At 33.4% G+C, this 17,732-nt stretch overlaps 1 protein-coding gene across 8 annotated transcripts in view; it reads left to right on the forward strand.

Moving 5' to 3' along the window:
• Nucleotides 1–3,183: 3,183 nt before the first annotated feature.
• Nucleotides 3,184–17,732, forward strand: part of LOC118744526 (venom metalloproteinase 3) — a 175,742-nt gene continuing 161,193 nt past the window's right edge. For 6 of the 8 annotated variants that reach the window (XM_036477582.1, XM_036477586.1, XM_036477588.1 and 3 more), the window contains exon 1: nucleotides 9,953–10,448. The gene's annotated coding sequence lies outside the window, so the exon portion shown is untranslated. Of the gene's footprint in view, nucleotides 4,377–9,952; nucleotides 10,449–17,732 lie in introns of those variants that run through there. The other 2 variants (XM_036477585.1, XM_036477584.1) reach the window with 2 other exon arrangements.

Consider the following 17,732-nt stretch of genomic DNA (forward strand, 5'->3'; position numbering starts at 1 on the left):
ACGCATTCTTTACCAGAACTAGGCTTCACTTCAGGTGCTTAAGCAAAATCTTTTTAAGTGACGACTTTAGGACGGTGACTGTGTGCAAAGGCAGCTATCAGATCATGCAGCGCGTCTACGTCTTTTGGTCTTTATAAAATTCCGAAAGAGTTTACGGCGAGCATATCAAATCAGAGTTCGCAGTAATGGCAAATTAAGTCGAAGGTCCAACGATTTAATCGTTCGTAGCTCTTAAGTAATTGTCCAGGAATGTAAGTTCAGACTAAAGATCGACGAATTTTTCGTGGTTTGCAGAATCTTTGGGGGTATCCAATTAGTCCGGAGCCAACAATAGTGCCAAGTATACATGAATAAGACACATACGAATTTTTGGCGTGGTACAGGCAGAAAATTTTTTCCTGAATGCCCATACAGGAGGGAGGGCGTACTCGTAGTACTCATTGGACTGGCTAAGGAGAATAGCCCGGGAGGGGGAGACAAATAATGGACAGCGTATGTAGGCACCATTGCTGACACACTGTGCTCCTTTTGCCGAAAGGATAATAATGGTACAGAAAATTGTTGTTTGTGAGAATCTGACTGAACTATTACATCTCCTAGCGTCGCAGTTGTAACCAGTACCATGGACAATTCCGAGCAAGCTGGCCAATCGGCTACCTGATGAAATACTTGACTGTAGGAACAGGGAGGAAAACCGGACGAGAAGAGTTGGTTTTAGTAGGTTAAAGTATCTCACTGATAGGGTCAAGGCTTTCGATGTCTTCCGTCTCTATACATAAAAATAAGAGCTATATTCAATGTATATTATAGCTTGAATTATATTGTCTGCGAGGCGTTCTTAGACTCGACTAGACACGAGTTTGGCATTGACTTAAGCCTTCGAATTAACTAAATATATACTTCATCAGAGCTTGAGTAGTCCTCCGAGAATTGTTTGCTTTAATTTTTTTTTTTGTTCTTTTCTTCTTACCTGAAACTAGTTTTAAACACCGATTTTTGCTATTCTTGCATCAATAAATCCGCTTCAATGGTCGCAAGAACGGAAGAACGCATGTAGGTTTTTTTTTAGAAGTTCATTAAAAGGTGCTTTTTGATAAAAAAAAAATAGACAATAAAGAATGAAATATAGAAGGTCTAATGCGCAAAAGGGCAGGAAGAGGGCTTCTACAATGACTTTTTTTATTCCACTCCTAAATATGAATATATCGCTAGTTTAAAGCGAAAAGTTGCTAGATCCATTTATACAAAATTTTACAGGAGAGGAAATAAATTCTAAATAAATCCATGTGCCTGCACGAAAAATCGAACTGCTCGCTGAGTTTTTCCAGCAAAATTTTTGTAACTTAAACTTTGACAGAGTGATGAGGAAAACTTAAAAAACAGAAGAGCAATATCAAAAAGATAATATAACTACATTCGCTTTCATTAAGACAAAGCTCCCACTTTTGCACTAGTTCGCATAACGAAGCGACGAAGCAAAAGGCAGCTGCAGCAGTAAAAAAATCATAAAAAAATTAAAAAAAATTGCAAAAGCATGAACTCAAAAACGAGTGTGCATGTAAATAAATACAAATACACTCATACATACTTACACTGAATATATATGCATGTATGTATGTAAAACGCACAAAGTAATTTGCAAAGCTTTGGCTAGAATAATGGCGGCTTAAACGATGGTGGCGGCAACAGTGAGGAGTTACATACCTGAGCAATTGAACGAAGTGTTACTTAACTATATATACATACCTAGGTACACACGTACTTACAGTGGCGGTAAAAATGGATGAATTGGGTTTCGTTTTAATATTTTCAATGTTTTTCAAGCTAATATTTTTTTAGATTTTTTTTATAAAAATATGGTTTTGCTATAACAACTACTTTCACACTTTATACAGAACTTAGAAAAATTGCACAAATTTGTATCTAAATTTCGAGCTTTTTAACCAAATTTTTTTCGAAATGCAGTTAACAGGCTTATAAAATTTTAATAAAATAAATGCAAGTTTTAAGCGACTAAAAAATCGCATTGATTTTTAATATTTTTTTTTTGTTGGCGGATTTTTGCACTGTTTTACATATAAACATGAATTTATTGTGGAAGAATATCCGCAAGACAGTTTGCGAAAAAAAATATTTAAAAAGTCAAGGCCCGTTTTCCTAAATTTCGATATTTATAGGAAAAAACCGCAAAAGCCGCCAGCAAAAAAAAAAATATTAAAACTCCATGCAATTTTTTGGCGCTCAAAACCTGCACTTATTTTACTAAAATTTTATAAGCCATAACCTAAAAAATTTCAAAAAATTCTAATTGAAAAGGTCGAAATTTGGACAAAAATTTGTGGAATTTTTTTCTAAATTCTGTATAAAGTATGAAAGTGTTATTTATATAGTGGTTGTAAAAGCATAAACCATATTTTTATAAAAAAATATAAAAACAATTTCGCTTAAAAAAAATTAGTAAATATTAAAAACGAAACACCATTCAGCCATTTTTGACCGCCACTGTATAAACGCGAGTCAAAGTAAATACTAGCACAAATACGTGTGCAAGCATACTTTTTTCGCACCCAAATGTTTATACGCCGCTACACAGCAGGAGCTATAAACTTTTAATTAAATACGCTTGCGTAGCGCTGCTAAAGTCGCTCTCATTTTGAAGCGCTTGCCCGGTTTTTTGCTTAGCTTCGAATGCTGCGCTCACGGCGAGTGCAGTTTACAAAACTGAAGCTTAGTAATTTCAAAAGGAAACTTTGGTCTTGGCGACTTCAAAGATACTTTTCATGGTGCAGTTAGGCTTTTGTAAGCTTCTGCTACTGTGTAAGGGAGTAAAAGACAAGAACGAAGCCATGGTGAGAGAGAGAACTTGTTCGTGAAAGAGTAGCTAAACTTCATTTAGACATTTTAGGCACACACAAATATGCTCAGCTTAATGCACTCTTTTAACAGTTGTGCAGCGTTTCCCAAATTCGCTTAGTGCTTAGTTGTCAACTTTGCAGTTGGCCGCAAAAAAGACACAACAAAAGCGAACAGAAACACAAACAAAAAACACACTAGACAACCAAAAAAATTACAACTTACCAGTTTGACTAACAGTTAGCCACGACTAGTCCAATGCATTACTCAAAGCTATAGCTTTAGCCTCCATCGTTGTTGGCTTCTTATTCGCTCGCCTAGTTTTTTTTCAGCTAGCTTTTCTACGCTCTTCCACTACAGTCTTTGGTTTTTTCTTAGCCAAAATCGAGGGCTTTTGAATGGTCTATGCGCTAGCTCAATTTAGTTCAGCTTTGGTTTTTGTCTATTAGCCGCTCGCTAAACGCTCTCCAACAAACCACAAGCCGTTTTGATTGACTTGGCGGCGCTGCAAAAGCGTTCGCTGACTTCAGTGTGCGCCGACCAGTTTAAGCAGGCAGACGACGGCCACAATTCGGTTTTTTTTTGTTGTTGGTTGGCTGAGAGTGTGTGTCTGTGCGTATATGTAAATTTGCCAAATATACATACACAAGCGAGTATATTGTGGTTAATAACGCGTCTCCGGGTGCATATTTTCAACTGAAAAGTTAAGCGTATGCGAAAAAAGGCAAATTCAATTGAGATCCTAAAAACCGTTCTAAAAAAGTGAGTGAGTGTTATTTTTAAAAATATAAGTTTTTAAAAGCAATTTTCGCACTCAAAACCTCTCTATAGCAAACGAAGCGAACAGCAATTGCAAGTGTTGAGTAAAATTCAAGCGAATAAGGAAAGATCAAAAATCAATTAAAATTAAAAAACAAACAAAATTTAATAATAATATCACAGCAGTAGTCAGCACGACGAGCAATCACGACAAAACGTCACAGTATTCGTACACAAAAGCAAAAACAACAACTAAAGCAGCAACCTTAACAACAGCATCGCCTTTGGCTACTGCTGCTGTTTTCAATCCCCCCCCCTCCTCTGCTCCAATACTCTCGGCAGCTCACTCATTACTTGTTGCCTGTTGCAAAATTTGTGTGGAAGAAAAAAAAACAGAAAAATGCTGTTTTAAATTTCAAAAAGCGTTCAAAATAAAACATTTTGTAGCAGTGCAGAGAGACGCGGGTGCAACGCGAAGAATTCGAAAGGCAAAGCTGTAGCTGGATTAAAAAATAATAAAGATGCAACAATAAAAACCTCAGAGCAGTGGCATTAAAGAATTTTAATTTAGGTTTTTTTTTTGCTTTTTTTCCATTGAAAGCAAAAGCGAAGTAAATTTTTGAAAAATTTGTGACAAAATTGGTTTGAAAAATATTTTGTGCTGCTAACTAGAAAGTGAAGAATTCTGTGTATTCAAATGTACGGATATATGCCTATGCTGAAACGTTAGCCATGGACGGATTAAGATCGAAAAAATATACAAAGTGAGTTGATAAATTTTATTGACCTACAGTCTTAAATATAGTGAGGAAGAAAATGAAGATAGGGCAACGAGTTTTTAAATCTATTTAGCTGCTATTCCCATACTGAACTTTAAAAATCTGATTTTTGATATTTTTTAAAGTGATATACGAAAAATTAATAAAAATATTAAAAAAAAACAAAAAAACATTTGTTTTTTTCTTACAAAATTCTACATACATTTCAACATACTTCAGGAGCTGCGGCAGTTAATTTTCTTTTTGCGTTTTTCTCGAAACGACTTTTTTAAAAATTTTACCAAAATTAAACCAATGTTTGTAACGTTACAGTGGGGAGCAAAAATTAGTATATGGCGATTTTTGTTAAGTATTTGCACTGTTTTCAAAGCTAAAATTTTTGCGTTTTTTTTTTATAAAAATATAGTTCATGCTTTAACCAAAATCATATAAATCTAACTTTATACAGAACTCATAAAAATTCATACAATTTTCATTAAAATTTTGAACTTTTTAATCTGTATTTTTAGAAAATAAATTTTAGTATAATATAATAAAGTGGAAGAGGCTAAAAAATCGCTTTAAATTTTATTTATTTTTTCTTTGCTGACGGCTATTAAAATTTTTTCCATATAAGCATGTATTTCTTATGGAAGTTTTTATAAACCGCATAACCTGTCAGAAAAAAAGTTATTAAAGATCAAAGCCATTTTCCAGCCGCTGAAAATTTGTGCTTTATTACACTAAAATTTAATAGGCTTAAAATTGCATAGCCAGGAATTTTCTAAAAATTCAGATTAAAAATTCCAATTTTTTGACTAAAATTTTTTAAATTTTTCTAAGCTCCGTACTAAGTTTGAATGTTTTATTAATATGGGTTTGGTTAAACCATGAACCATATTTTTTATAAAGAAATAACAAAAAAAAACTTAGATTAAAAACCTGACAAATATTTTACAAAAATCACGATGTACTAATTTTTGCTCTCCACTATACGTAAAATTTTTGTCTTCTATGTCCCCCTTTTAAAGGGCCGTCTGCAGCTATTAAGCAAAACGAAAAATTCATATTAAATTCCGCACAAGAAATTGAAAAGAATTTTTACTCTATCAAAACTTCTTAAATCAATATGCAGCTCTCAAAGAAAAAATTCTCGTATACATATTTATTTTTTCAAAAAAATTTACAGCAGCATCAAAGTACTTTTCAGGCAACGGAAATAATGAAGAATATTATTTGTGATTTTTCTTGAGCCTTTAAATAATGAATTTAATCAACTAAACATTTTTCTGAAATTTCAGGTCCGCTGCCATATTTGCAAAAAAAAAATCAATTTTTTCCATACGTAGCGCTGTATCTAAATGCTATCTTCTTAAAAAATAACAATTTTATGTAGTTTTCAGACGGTGCCCGATTGATAAATTTTGTAGGCCATCTTGAAAAGAGAGGGCTAATGGATGGACTTATACCGCTACCTAAAGGGGAAAAGGTGCAATTTTTTTTTTTTTAATTAGTTTTTGATGCAGAATGGCGGGTAATAAGAAACCACATAGATTTCTCGCCTGTTCTGAAAAATTAAAATAAAAGTGGTCTTGGCACCAGTTTGGTGTAATCCTTTAAGCTCGATATTAAGCTCATGTATGTCTGCGAAAATTGTGATATATTTTGTCTTCATCCAAAGTTTTTCGGACTACTTGTGAGCTAGGTCGCGTCGAAAATATACTTCGAAACTTTCCAAAATAATACTTTTGTTAATATTGCTACAGATTAATCCAGTTTAGATTTTTCTATAAATTGAGGCAAATTATTATAAAAAACCTTAATTTGTTTCTAGAATTGGTGCTCGAAACATATTCATAATTCGAAAATAATGTGCGAAAAATCCTTAAGAAAATTTTTTTTAAGCAAATAAAGGGTAACATTAAATATGTATAAATACCTTATTTAAATTTCTTAAGGCTTCGAAAAATTTTCCCCCTAGCAAAATATTTAAATCATGAATAATTTATTTAGGAAAAACTCCGATCCAGTCCTCGATTGAGGCCAATTTGAATTCCTTCATGCAGCTTCATCTCCGCGAATGTTGAGACCCAAATGAATCAAATTTGAAATGACTACTAACTGTGTTAAAAAAGAGTTCTACACTCCTTAATCATGTTCGACTTTATAGTAAAAAAAGCCTAGGCAATAATGGATGATCGGATGTCAGAGAAAATGGAGATACACTCGCTTTGACGGTGGCGCAAACTATGTTAAAAAAAAACAGATTTCGCGTTCTATTTTGAAACCCGAAAAACACTTGCAAAACCAGGCTAAAGGGTTGGTCTTCTTATTCACAGGGATTCATAGAAACGCTTGTTTCAATTTCGTTTTTAATTTTGGAGAACTCGATGATGTATCCAGATGGAAGTATCGAGTTCCCTGTCTGAGTCGGTTCACAACGAAAGAAGAAGCCCGAATAGCCCGTATAATTCCTTTTTATTGTATGTAATCTGTATACAGTATTACAATTGGAGGAAATTCAGAAATTATCTACCACGACTTATCATTCCATCTTCCTATATATCTTAGAGCAGACGCTGATGCGGTTAACATTGCGAGAAGGTCTATAGGTTTGTAACATCATTGAGAGCATCTGTAGCGCAAGTGCTCGTTATACATACAACAGGTCCCTAAGCATGCTGCTCCGTGAACTCTGCCAAGTTTTAAATGATTATACTGAACCCTTAGAACTGTCTACCAGGCTAGGGAACCGTAAAATAAGATTGGACGTACCACTTCTGTGTACATCTAGAGTTCTATTTTTGGATCAATGCCCCATGTCTTCCTGAACAGCAGCTTAGAAAAGTAAAAGGCAATGCTCGCTTTCATTGGGGAAACAAGGTCCATATTGCTTATCAATTTCACCATCATGCCAATTGAATAGTAATCGAGATGTACATACATCAATTTTCCTCAATGAAGGTTGCTGCTAAAATACTACAAATCCCATATCGTTATTTTTAATCCATTTGTGAAGATAGAGTCATGAAATTGCTTCAAATGATTCCCAGTTACTTCTTGCGGGGAAGTGAACTTCAAAGTTGGGATTCGAGTCGACCGCCGTGATCTGACTTCTTTGTTCAACCTCAACCCTGTCCAAAAAGAGGCGTGACCATTATAAGCTGGACAGAATTTCAGATACACATATTATGTATTTGTGCATGTAACAAAATGTGATGACAACTGTTGTATTCCTTGCAAGCTGGATCCTCGTTTAACTGCCTTCCATCAGATCAATCCGTTATTGGTGAGAATAGGTCTTAAAACTGCTGTAAACACCCTAGATCCTAGTCTGTAAGAGGCGAGACAGAAGCACTGTATCAGACGTTCTTATTGCAGCTCTGCGCTTGATATCAAACTAGTGTGCCTATGAGGGCCTCCGAAAAAGGCTGTTCTGGCGCCGTTTACAAGCAGGCATAAGCCGTTGGTCAAAACCCCTGAATAAACTGCCGTTTCTCGTCTGAATAAACTCCGAACGTTGGCTTTACTGTGGGTGACAGAACAGGTCCAACCGCGGCTTTAGAGTCGCTCCTAGCTTGGACGCCACTCCACATTTTTCTCCAAACAGCAGCTGCTTCGAGGAATTTGCAAATGCAAAAATCTCTGACAGTACTTTTGAAAACAAGACACAGCACAAATGTATTTTGAGAAAAATACCAGGTCCAGGAATCTGCGAGTTCTCCGACGATATGCCAAAGGAAAACTCCAGACCGAGGTGTTTGGTGAAATGACTTAGTAGAACTGGATCTCAGATATGTACACTGGTACACAGACGGATCAAAGATGGACGGCAGAGCAGCAGCGGGTGTCTTTGGACCGGGTGCCAAACTTTCTATTGCAATGGGTACTTGGTCCACGGTCTTTCAGGCCGAGGTACTAGCAATCCCAGTTTGAGCCAGACTGAACCTTGAGAAGGGTTTACAAGGCGCGTTTCAAGGTTTTATTTTCATATGGCCAGGCGGCCATATGGCCCTTTCCACTAGGACCTCCAGGCTCGTCAAGGAGTGTTTTGACACTACTCAACTCTTGTCAGCAAGGAACACGGTATTACTATTCTGAGTACCAGGACACTGCGGGATCGTGGGTAACAAGGCGGCCTGAACCGTATTGCGGACTCATTCGGTTCTCCTCGAGGCTTAAAAAAGAATCGTGGGTAAACACAGAACGCAGTAAGTGCTGGGAGAGGTAAGGAGCCATAGACAGGCCAGACTTTTGCATTATCCTTTCGCTAAGAACATCTTTTGAACAGAGCTGATGTCAACTTGCTTGTTGGCTAGCTGACGGGCCATACTCACCGCATTGGTATTTCCACAGGCCATTGGTATTTGCACATTGCAGTATTTGCACTGGCCAGACTAAGACTGCAATGCTTCACGTCTTCACGGTCGATGCCCTTAAGGTTAGGAATTCGTCTACCAAGGAACGTTTAGCTTTTATAAAGGAGGCTAATAACATCTAGGGTCGTCAGGGTTGGGAACCATAATATGGATACAAAAGATCTTCTAGGTCTATCTGGAACTGTATATTTCATAGGGTTTAGTATTACTTAACTCGGTTTTTTAGACTATAGGCTCGGTCACAGGATCAATGAGAACTTGTTTAGCCACGTTATATAAAGTGATTCTGAGATTAACTGCATCGTTTCATTGATAATTTTACTCAATTTTATATTACAAAATAATAATGCTAATAGCTAACAATTTGAATGAAAAAACTGCGAAAATATTTACTAATGAGTCGAACTGTCAGCGAGGCAAACAAGCAAATGAATAACATGCAAGTATAAAATTAAAAGCATTCTCAAAATAGGGAATTCAAAAGTTACTCAATATTAACAAAAAATAAATAAATAAAATAAATGGAAAGAGATGATTTGTAAACTCCCCAGCAAGTAAGAGAACAAACACGCACACGCAGCCACAAATGCTCGACAGCTCAAGCTTCAGGCGATAACAACAGGTAAAATAAGGAGCGACATCAACCTTTAAGATGCGTTCATCTGCACAATCAGCTGCGGGCGGGCAAGAAAGCAACAGCAACAACAATAAAAGCAAAAAATAATAAATAAGATAATCGAATAAATATTAAAACAACAAGAATGAAAAACAAAAACAAATTACTTTAGCTCGTTCCGCGCTCATTACAATTAAAAAAAAAAAATATTCTTGATTGCTGATTTTTTGCTTTTGTTTTAGGGGTGCGTGTGTACGTGTGTGTGCATTTGTAAGTGATGTTTTTTCCACTGCAACTCTGCGCACTCACCACTCATCAGAATAAAAATGTCATACATACACATACAGCCATATTCCTTTTGCTGAATTTCTTCTCAATTTCATTTTAATTTCTTGTTATTAATTGTTGTTGCAATTTTATGTTCTTGTTTATTTTGTTCCTTATCTGATTTCACGAATTGTTCGTCTTACTTCATTTGCGAATATATTCCATCACTTTTATTTTTTATATTTTCTGAGTTACTTTTCAAGTGAAGCGTATATTTAATAATTGTGTACTGGCCGCAGCTCGCTTATTCGCACGAGTGTTCTTAACCTGATCTGTGGTTATCCGCGCGGCGATCGATGTTACTCGATCCTTTGGGCCAACCATAAAATCAAAACCATAGAAAGCTAAAGCCAACATTTTTTTTTCGGGAAGTCGATACGATTCAGCAACCGTTCATTCGTGTTCATAGCGGTGCATAGCGTAACGGCTAATTCTTTAGACAAAAAAACTAAATAAGGCAAAAGCTTCAAATTCGTTTTTGGTGTGTGAAGAAAATTCCGAAACGTGTTTTCGAAAAAGGACTAAGTGTACGGAAACGAAAAGTTCGTTGAAATACTAACGAAAGGAGAACTGTACTGAACTTGTGTTTCGAAAATAATCGGGCGAAATACATAAGTATCACTCGTGGAACTGAGTTGAGTTTTTCAAAACTCAAAAAAAGTTCGAACTAATTGTTTCGTGTGCAAATAGTGACTTTCGTCCAAATTCAAAACGCTTTGGATATCACATTGATCAAGGAAATAACAACAACTAATTGTAAATATTCCATAATGATATTTAATAGAAAAATAGTTTTTATAAATTATAGATAATTGAGTTGTGCAGTTCGAAGTAGGCGTACATATTTATGGAAAAAAGTACGGCGTATTAGAAATATTTAACACAAAAACTGACTTCATAAATTGTTTTTTAGTTTTTGTTCAATATTTTTTTTTTATTTTTTATTTAAAATGTTTGCTTTAATAACGCATTACTTGCAAAATGGTGTTAAAAAACATTTTTCTTAACGAGTGTCACTAAATTCGAATACAATTTTATTCAAAATTTGTAAAATTTTATCAATCGAATTATTTGTTTCACGTGAACGTTATTGGGAAAGTTTTCATATTTTTGTCGACTTAAAAGTTAAAATTTCGTGTTGTTTTTAAAAGTGAAAAATGCGTATAAAATGACGTTCAAGAAATGGAAATCAATTTTTTTTCATTAAAATTTCATAAATCAGTTTTCAGCTCTACGTATACTTAAGTATTTATTTATAGCAAAGGCAAACTACTTTTTAAGCAACAGAAATAATCAAAAATATTTCTTCACTTACAACTTACAAATTTTTCGTTTTCCTTCATTCGATTTTATTTTTTAGAAAGTAGGCATTAACTTGTTGCTACACATTAAAAAATTCCAAATACTTCTGTTTTTTAGGTAAAAATGTGAAAAAAATTAAAAAAATAGTGGTTTCCTTTTACCTTTGATTATTTTTGAAAAAATATAAATTTTTCTTATAATATTTTATTATGGGCGTGTGTGAATTGGTAACAAAATTCTATGGGGAAAGCTGTTGAATAATATTTTTACTATGGTGAGACAGTTTTGCCAATCTGCTGTGTGAAATGAAATCTTTTTCGACAGCAGTAAATTTTTGATAACCGCAGATTTATTCGAAATAAACTATTACAAATTGAAGCGAAATTAATATTTTAAGAAAACATCTACCATCACTGATTGCATTTCATCAATTTAAGCTTTTGTTTTATGAAAAATTACGCATAGCAACAATCTTTGCGATTGTCAAAATTTTCTATGCATTTGTCAAAAATTTCACTAGCCACGTGAGCTACTGAAATTTTATTCACCTCATAGTTGTCAAAAATTTGCTTATATTCTAAAACGTGCTAAAGGCGAAAGAAATCTAGCTGGTCGAATAAAAACTAATATTTATTTCCCAAAACTTGTTACACCAAGCTTTTTATTAATGTTGTTTTGTTGCGTACAAGAGGCAAAAAAATGTTAACAAATTTTCAATGTGACTGATAATTTTTCTATGTAAAATTTTGATTTGGAAACTTTTTTTATGAAAAAAATTTGAATTTCAACTATCGTTAACACATTTTATAAAACTAAGGTTTATATATTTGTAATACAAATTTTTTTCTAACTTTAAAAATTTAGTAAATAAAAATAGTAAATTGTTTTTTTTTAATCAAGAATATTATTAAATTATGAATTATAATTCTTTTCTCAAATGTATGAAAGAGTCAAATATTTATATAATTACAAATTTTAAATTTATTTAGCTTTACAATTTTATATTATCCCACCACTTTTGTTTTAGGTATATGGTGGAAACCGTTTGATTAAATTTTATAAAAAAAAAAATTATAGGCAATTAATGAAAAATTGTAAGTAAATTTTATAATTTATAAATTAATTAACTCAGCAAATAAAAAAAAAAAGTATAAGTATATTAGACCGCATCAGAAAAAAATTCCAGTACAACTCTGAGTGTAAAGAATTTTTGCAAGGCAATTGCGAAAAAATTCCTTTTTTTCAGCCGAGCCAAAAGTATCATCCTTATGTCAGTAAATTAAATTTCGCTAAAAATCATTAAACTTTTGCTAAGGAAGAATTTCGATTCAAAGGCAATTTCCACTTTTTAGGCGAACGTACATGTTTTATCATATTTTTGGCATTACAGGCGGATCTTAAAGTAAAATATATCGATGTTGTCACTAGGAAACAAAAAGTTCATTGACCCCAAATACCCCATCCTAGTACATACCTACTAGAGCTCAGTTCCTATTTTCATTAAATTAAATTTCGCTAAAAATAATTAGACCTTTGCTGAGGAAGTTTTTTGATTATTCCAGTAGAACTATAAAAAAACATAATATTTCCGAATGTAGGTATTATCGAAAATGGAAAAAGTGACCCCTAGGTTGGACCAAAATTAAAAAAAAAATGTTTTTTTTCGAAATTTGCAGTGCAAAAATACTTTAGGCTCAGGAGTGTTCGGTGAAATTTTACGTTTGCTTGTAAGGTGCGGTCTAATGTTAATAAATTCCTTTTTAATTGAAAATAAAAAATAATAGGTATTATCGAAAATTCCAAAAGTGACCCCTAGGATGGGCCAAAAAAATGTTTTTTTTCGAAATTTGCCATGCAAAAATACTTTGACTCAGTAGCGCGGTCAAATGTTAAAAATTTTTTTTTTTATTGAAAATAAAAATTTTTTAAAACATGCATGGATGATGTCTAAAAAAAATGCTTTAATTTTTGTACCCTTGTGATTTTTCATAATTTTTTTGTTTCCAAGAAGTGGTTCTTAATTGACTCTCGAAGTCCTTAAGTGACCTCGAAGTCCTTTAAAAAACAACTCACAGCTTAACAAAAGTTACGAGATTTTCGAGGTTTCTTCCATCTTTGGAATTTTTTTTTCGAAATTATATAAAAATTGTATAAAATACATTACGCTTGCGCTCCTTATAAAAAAGTGTTCATAATTTTTCTCACATCACTTAATCAGAGCTGACAAAAATATGCAAATGCTTGAAAAAGTTTATTTTGCATATTTTTGGCAATTTTTTTTTTTTGGTTTTTTGCATATACTCAAAATATTGGAGAAATTTGATAAATACCTCATAGATTTAGCATATTTAAGAGCATATTTTGGTGATTTATCGAGCTTTTTATAGCGCATATTTTCAGGTTTTTCTGACATATTTTTGCCAACCCAGCAAATCATATTAATAATTTGTCGAAAAAATCTAATTCATGCATATCTAGTTAAGAAAACTGCGGCTTTCGAACTGGAGCAAATGAAGTCATTGAACTTTTAATACGTCCAATCAACCGCATTTTTCAAACAAGTTTTGTAGGGTTCGTAATGAAAATTCAAATAAGTAAGGAATTTCGCACAAGTTCAATATGAGTCAAATGAGTTCATGCCTAATGAATTTACTAACCAGTGTACTATAAGTATGTAGACTGTAATGAACGGAATATAATCAGAGCATTACAAAACAATATTTTAAATTTGTTAATAAAATCCATATAAAAAAGTTCAATAAATTAATTTAAATATTTAATTAAATCAATTACAATCCACATATGCACATCAAAGTACATTAATTTATATATTTGCAACGTCAAATTATATATTTTAAATTATGACTTTGAAAAACAAAAAAAAAAGTAGTAAGTCGCATTGAGTGAAAAGCCATCAGAGCGTACATACATACATACATATATATGTATATGTTGAAGGGGGAGTGCTGCAGAGCTGCCAAGCAAAGTGTGAAATCGTGAATATACATACGTACATATGTATGTATATAGGTACATATAGTGATGAAGCAGCAGCATTAGTTGCTGCTGCTGTGAGGCCGGCAAGCCAGTGACCTTTTGAAATAAAATATGAAATCAAGAAAAAAAACGTAGCTTCTGCTTCTCGTATGGACAAAAAAAAAATAGCGACAACAAAAGAAATTTATAAAGCTGTCAAGGTTGCTCTTGAAATTAATACACACACAACATTTACAAAAAACGTACATACACACACACACGTGTAGGCATTTGCATAGGCTCACACTTAGTCATGCATTTACTTAATTTGCTGCTTCTTTGATCTGCAGCGCTTCTTCTTCTACTGAATAGTTTAAGCTTTCAGTTTTTCTTTGTATATCGCTAGTTTTTTGTAAAATACTTTGATTGAATTGCGCTTGAGGTGCGAAAAATTTATTAACAATGCCGAATAAATATTTTCACATATTTGTGTCTATATTTAAATTGTATTTAACTATATATTTTGTGTGTAAATTTAAATAGCAAATATAGTGCATATAATATAATTTTTGCACGAGAATGTTTGCATGAATTTGTTCTATTACTAAAAAAGTGTTTCCCTTTGTAAAGGAATGAGCCTCGTGCTCAACAAATTTGATAAACATTAAGAAACAAGCTGTTAATTTTCAAGTGAAATAATACGAGATCTATGAAATGCGATCCCATGAAAATTGTGTAGGTTTTTAATTGTTAACACAAGCCCTTGAACTTGAATGCTCGAGACTTGAAGAAGATGTTTCTAACCATGGATGAGAATTTCATGCCAATGGGCAACTAAGCGAGTGAAATTATTATGCAACAGCATCAATGCGCTAGACATTCTATGTTGCATAGTTCTAGGCGCACACTATTAAGTTCAGGTTGTCAAGTAAATGATCAATTCACAGGTTTATATATTTATGTACATTAGGGTGTGGCACTCTGCATACGCTAAAAAATCTGTACCGGTTTTCCACCAGAATTATTAAATTCATTATATATTACCGCCCAATTTCATAAAAAATGAAGAAGCCTTTAACTGTTTTCTAAATTGAAAATTATTATGAAAATACCATTTTATAAAGCTCTTTAAACCTTTCTTATTTTTAATTAATAAGGCCATAAGACTTCAGGTAAAATATTTCGGTAAAAGATTTAGATTTACGTGAGCTGTACCGATTTGAAAAAGCCTCCCAAAATCATATATGTATTTATAAATAAAATGATGCAGCTTTTAAAAATATTTTTCCTAAAAAATTACCTCATATGATAGAAGAGTTTAAGCATAAAAGATCAGCATACAAATGTTTCAAATATTTCTCAACGTAATCGAAATGGTGAGATTTTTTAAGGTAAATCTTAATAAATTCAAAAATATTTCGCCGAAAGTTTTAAATTACAATAAATTTTATAATTCTGGTTGAAAACACGATCCGTTTTTGGTGAGCCGCCCTAATATATATATCAACAGTTTATAGGAGATTCTTCCTACTGCATTCTTTAAATGTATGGAAATCTTAGTAAATGAAAAGTAGTCAACTAAATAGATCTTTTCTCATAAACTCTGCTTACTTTTGTTGCTCGTCAGTCTTTGATGGGAAACTATTTCATTCATAAAGTAACAATAAATTCTACTGATCTAGAATAATGCTAATGGGTGAAAAAATCATTACTTTAATGTAAATGCCATTTAGAAAAGCTTCAGCCTTCTTTACTAAAGAAGTGGTTACGTTAGAATGGCGGCGAATAACTTAAACACGCAAATAGAAATTGAGGCCCGTGATGCCATTGGTTACATTGTAGAGGCCTTTATCAGACAGATCTAGAAACGATGTAAAATTATTCGCTCCGATTAAGGCATTCCTGCTTCTGCTTTTTTGTGAACAAAGAGCATACTACTGTGAATACTAAGCTTAAAGCTGGACACATGCAAAGAAGTTACTTTACTGTTTCCTAAGCGTTCTGGTTTCTGCAACTTTTACCGAAATCATTGTAGGTGATGCCAATTCTTCTGGACTACCACCAAGTAGGAACGGTTATTAGTCGCGAAATGTCAAGTCTGAGGCAGTCCGATGTCACTACCGCCACCTATGTCCCGATTCTGGAGAGATTTATCTGTATATAGTTCCGATAGGGTCTGAGATCTGGGCTCAGATTAAGGCTAATATGAAAAATGTCCTGTCTAACCCATCAGCAGGCTCATTTCCGAGAATGTTTCGATGATTAAAACCTACTATTTTGAAAAGAGTTCTGCGCTTCCTGATCAGCTTAGAATTTGTTGTAAAAGAAGTCAGCCTTATAATGGCCTCGTGATTGTTCAAGAAAATAGCGACTCGCCTCTCTATCCGATGAAGTACTGACTGATAATCAAAATCAAGCAGTCTAATTTGACTTTGTTGTATAAAATTTGATGTTTCTGAAGAAATGTCACATCACACTTGAACCCTGCTATCCTTCACCTATCCTTTCCATAAAATTGTAGCCTTCTCGCGCCATTCTCTGAACAAAAGCACGATAGCCAATCCAATATCGATAGCCACTTGTTCATTAGCTCATTCGCTCAGTAACTCAATCGCTTTACTCGTGATTCTTATTTTAGTTGCTGTTATTATAATCGTCGCAAATGCAGTTATTTTTGTTGCTCGGGCTTACTTCTTTTTTATGTTTTCTGTTTGTTAGTTGTTTGTGTATCACTATCGTTGGTATATCGATAATTTTCTAAACACTTTTGTTTTTATTATTTTAGTTGTATTGGCATGTGTGGATTAGCTCACGATGTTGTAATAGTACGCGAGGTATTCGCCGTTGTTGCTATTGTATTTAATTTCGATTTTCTGTGTGTGTGCTGTTTTTTTTCTGTTTTTAATATCATAATTAATTTTAGTTTCTGTTTCGTTGCTCTATTTCGCGTAGCTTTTTTTAGTCATGTCTTTGGTATTTTTCTTGCATGGTTTTCACACTAAAAGTTGTTCGATTCGCTGCATATTTGCAAGTACTTTTTGCTTTTATTTTTTTTTTCAATTAATTTTCTGATTCCTCAGCTCAATATTCTTTTCTGCTCGCAGCTGTCATGAAATGAATTCATTAAAAAGAGCCACCAAAGCCTCAAACGTTTTAAAAATTTTGCTAAGCTGTCACAATTTGCGGAAAAAATAAAATAGTACATATGAATGCAGACATAGGCACTGAAGTTTAAAACTCATAGCTTTGTTTTACCATGTGGGAGTTTATGTTCATCGTTTTTGCATTGGTTATCGATATGCCTTGTAATCGATGTTTACAATATTGTCGTTATCGCAATAGTGGTAATTTCTACATTGTTAATTGATATCGTTATAATTTTGTATTGAAATCTTTACAGTTAAGGTTTTTGCACTGGTAATCGATGGACATGGTAATCGATATATACATGATATCGTGATAGTTGTCGATTTTAGTATGGCTTTCGCTGTGGTTTTAGGTACCTTTATCGTTTTCGATAACATTAAATTTATTGCTATCGCCATTTTCATTGTTATCGATCGGCATCATTAACGATAAACGAGTTGTTATCGATACCATTATCGTCATATTTTTCATTGTGGATATTGATACCGTTATCGTTTGGAATTCATGCTTTTATTTCCACCGTGCGACAGAAATCAATAAATTTCAAAATACAACATCCTGGCAGAGCTATGGACGGTTTCAATTTTTCTCTCTGACATCAAACATTTTGAAAAA

Source organism: Rhagoletis pomonella, unplaced genomic scaffold, assembly GCF_013731165.1.
Source record: "Rhagoletis pomonella isolate Grant_MI unplaced genomic scaffold, Rhpom_1.0 Rhpom_scaffold_00008, whole genome shotgun sequence".
Lineage (NCBI taxonomy): Eukaryota > Metazoa > Arthropoda > Insecta > Diptera > Tephritidae > Rhagoletis > Rhagoletis pomonella.